This window comes from Lutra lutra, chromosome 6 (assembly GCF_902655055.1).
Source record: "Lutra lutra chromosome 6, mLutLut1.2, whole genome shotgun sequence".
NCBI classification, from domain to species: domain Eukaryota; kingdom Metazoa; phylum Chordata; class Mammalia; order Carnivora; family Mustelidae; genus Lutra; species Lutra lutra.
This window is the reverse complement of record NC_062283.1, coordinates 51,118,951-51,122,683: the sequence shown is the minus strand read 5'-3', so window position 1 is coordinate 51,122,683 and position 3,733 is coordinate 51,118,951. Positions and strand designations below refer to the sequence as shown.

The window sequence follows — 3,733 nt, the reverse complement described above, 5'->3', positions numbered from 1 at the left end:
GTCACTACCTTGAGGGTGTCTCTAATGACTGCATTGTTTTGCTTACTCAGTGGAGAGATTAGGTGATAACTTGAAGAGTCACACCATGTCCCCATCGTCTTTTCTGAGGAGAGGACACAAAACATGGTCAAATTCCATAGCTCAAAATGTATAAAGTTAATTGTATGTTGGTTTCTCTCCTCTGTTGTGTCCATTCAATCAATAAAAGATGTCCAATGAATGCCTACCGGCTTCAATGGTCTTTTTGTTTTGTTGGACTGGGCAATCAGATTAACTTTAGCAGCACATATACTAAAATTGGAATGATACAGAGAAGATGAGCACAGCCCCACGATGACACACAAATTCATGAAATGTTCCATATTTTTTTCTGCTCAAAAAATATTTTAAAGCATAAAAAAATCCCAAGAAATAGTAGAAACTGGTTTGATGCTCTCTGAACACATAGTTTACTTATACTCTACATTGTGCTGAAAGAAATGGAAGAAGGTGTCTTAGTTTTCTGATGCTCAAAGCTAAAAAGGAAAAGTATATAGACAAATTTGATACTGGTGCATGTCATGGACGTGAACTTGAATCTGAAATACCGGATTCTAAGAAATCTTGAGTTTAATTATTAGAGCTATAATATGCCTGTAATAATAGATTAAAACAAACAAAGAGTGGCTCCTCTTCACTCCTACACCCTAACTTTGGTCTTCTTGTCTACTTTTTCTATGGAGTTGGAAAGTAGGAGATGAAGGAAAGAAATTCCCTTAATCAGAAAAATCACAATCTCAAACAAATAAAAAAAAATGTCACCACACTTATGAATATAAATTATAGTGACTCAACCTACACTATGCAATTTGATCTTCATAGTCACTCTTTCAAGTACATAGAGAATATTTTTGTCATCTCTATCTTAGAAAGGAAGCATTTGAAACTCCACAAATTTAAGTGGCTTACCCAAATTGACGAAGTTATTAAATTGGATGTCATCAAGAACTTCTAAATTCAACTCTTTGCTCTTTTGATGCTTAGGATATTTAATTAGGATAGGCAGTAACAAAACAGCTTCAAATCTCAGTAGTTTACTCCAAAAACTCTCTCATCCTTGCTTACATGGCTCACATGGTTTGGCAGGGTGTCCTCCACATGGGGACCCTGGCTCTAAAGCTTGCCATCTTGCAGCTACACCATCTGGAACTTCATGTCTCTTAGTTGCTGAGGCAATGGAAAGAGCACTGAAGGGTCTCAGACCAGCAATTAAATAGTTCATCATTTCTTGTCACAAACCATTATCCAAAAAGTCATATGGCTGTAAGTCTCAGGCTTATGTGTGAGACCAGAAGAGGAAGAGAATTGGATGTGACTAAGTACTAAAAGTCTTCTGATATGATGATTTTGGTTAAGTAATATTCACGGGAAGGATAATGAGTATTAAAACAATTATGAAGGATGCCTGGGTGGCTTAGTCAGTTAAGCATCTGCTTTCTGCTCAGGTCCTGGGATTGGGTCCCACATTAGGCTCCCTGCACTGAGGAGATCCTGCTTCTCCCTCTTCCTGCTTCCCCCTACTTGTGTGCTTTCTCTCTCTCTCTCTCTCTCTCTCTCTCTCTCTCTCTCACACACACACACACAAATTTTAAAAAATTATGAAATAATTTCTGATACCAGGGTTTTCTGTAATTTCTCTTTCTATAAATGACAAAGTCAAAAGATAATATCCCTTAAAATTAAACCCAAACACATCATGTATGCTAGCCACGTTTAAAGTGCCAACAGTCTGAAAGGCAGCCTTACACTCTGTGAAAACAACAGCCTGTATTGTCCTGAGATTACTGTCAGTCCTTGTTTAGGAACTGAGATTTTAGGTGGATCCAACTTCGTATCAAACAGAGAGAAGGAATAGGTATAGCAACAGATTTGCTCATTAATTTATTGTTTCCTGGTATCACGACATTAAAAACTCCCAAGATCAACTGTTATTACTTCAGAGAGGTAGAGCTGTGATTTTTTTTTTAATAGCTAGAAGTCTCTGACAATTATGGGGAAGGATTATCATTCAATATTGCTCTGAACTCAGAAAGCTTGAGAGAATAGGTAGGTAAATGACCAGAGCAATTTTATACCTTAGAAGTCAAAGAAACAGTATGATTTAATGGGAAAAGAATGAGCTGCAGAGTCAAATGTCCTTGCTTTGGTTTTGATTATACCATTCATTGAGCCTCAGGTTTATTGAGTATAAAAAAGGTATAAATATTAATACCTGCCTTATTGGGTTATTGTGAAGAATCAATGGGACAGTTTTGTGTGTGTGTGTGTGTGTGTGTGTGTGTGAGCAGTCCCTAGACTGTAAAACACCAAAACCAAACTTAGTTGCTATTGAAAATTTGTTGAGTTGATATAGTGAAAACCAAATTGTGTGACATGTAAGAGCCAGGGTTGGACAATTAAAAATGTGGTGAGAGGAACTTTTTGTTCTAAAGATTCTTCCTTTCCTAATTCTTTTTGCTGATGATCTAAGCATAGTATACTCTGTTCTTCCTTCCTCTGTGCAGGTACAAGAAACTTAGAGCTCATTTTAGGGTCAGAAACAATGGTCATTTTTAGAACTTTTTTTTTCTAAATCCATTTTACATGATCAGTGAAATAACACATATGTAGGAAAAAAAGAAAAACCTTTAAGTATTCATGCATGCTGAAAAGATGAGATTTTTTTTTCCTAAAACATTTGCCTAGAAAGATACTCCATGTGTTCAATATAATGAGACTTAATCCACTGTAAAGAGGATTACGTATTTGTCTCCAGCAAGCAAGATGTGCTCCTTTAAACAAAATGTATGTGGGTGAAATGCTGCAATTTAAACTATAGAGGTGAACTTGATCAAATGAATACTTTCAATAAATGAAGAAACTAATAATTAAAATTGAATTTCTACTAGATAAAATATGTGGCCAGTGTTGCAAAGCAATATGTCTCTGCTACCATGGTGTTAGTATTTTAGTTCAAGCTGGTGGGTTGAGGAACAGATGTTGAAAAATTGTGTTTTTGGTTATAAACACTACTTCATATGAACTAATTTCTTCTGAACTATAATTTTCATCTTTAAATTTTTTTCAGAACCAGAATTTTAATACGTGCCATTTTATTTTATTTATTTATTTATTTTTAATATGTGCCATTTTAAATGGCTTAAATAACTAGAGGGTTAGAAATCTCCTGGACAGAAAGTGCTTCCAAAGTAGGTAGTTACTCACATCTCCAGTACACTTATATGTATTTCCATATGAACAACCAACTATGGACAAAACCTCAACCTTGCCATATCTCTTCCGTCACAACTGGATTCATCCACTTATTTATTTATTTTTTCTAACACATATTTGTTGATATTTAGTATCAGTAGGCACTCTTCCAGGTTCTAGGACTATAGATGGTAAGGACATAGATGATGACTGTGGGTGTGGGGTGCTCCTTAGACATACAGGGTTTCTATCGCTGTCTTGAGAGTAAGCAGAGACCTAAGTCAACCATACAGAATCGGAGGGGCAAATTTAGAAGCACAAATTGTATTTGTGTCTGGAAGGAGAGTATTGCATACAAAAGCCCAAGGTTAAAGTGCCATTGGTGACTTGGGAAAGAAGCAAATGTGGCTGCGCTGGCAGGAGAAATTAAAAGAAACGTCCCTGAAGCTATATCCTGGGGCACTTCAAAAAGTCAAAATGAAAATTATAGATTCACTTTTAG

General features: G+C 36.0%; 1 pseudogene; it reads left to right on the top strand.

Annotated features, from left to right (window-relative positions):
- The first annotated feature begins 271 nt into the window (after positions 1 to 271).
- On the top strand, positions 272 to 368 carry LOC125103398 (uncharacterized; annotated as a pseudogene).
- Positions 369 to 3,733: the final 3,365 nt, after the last annotated feature.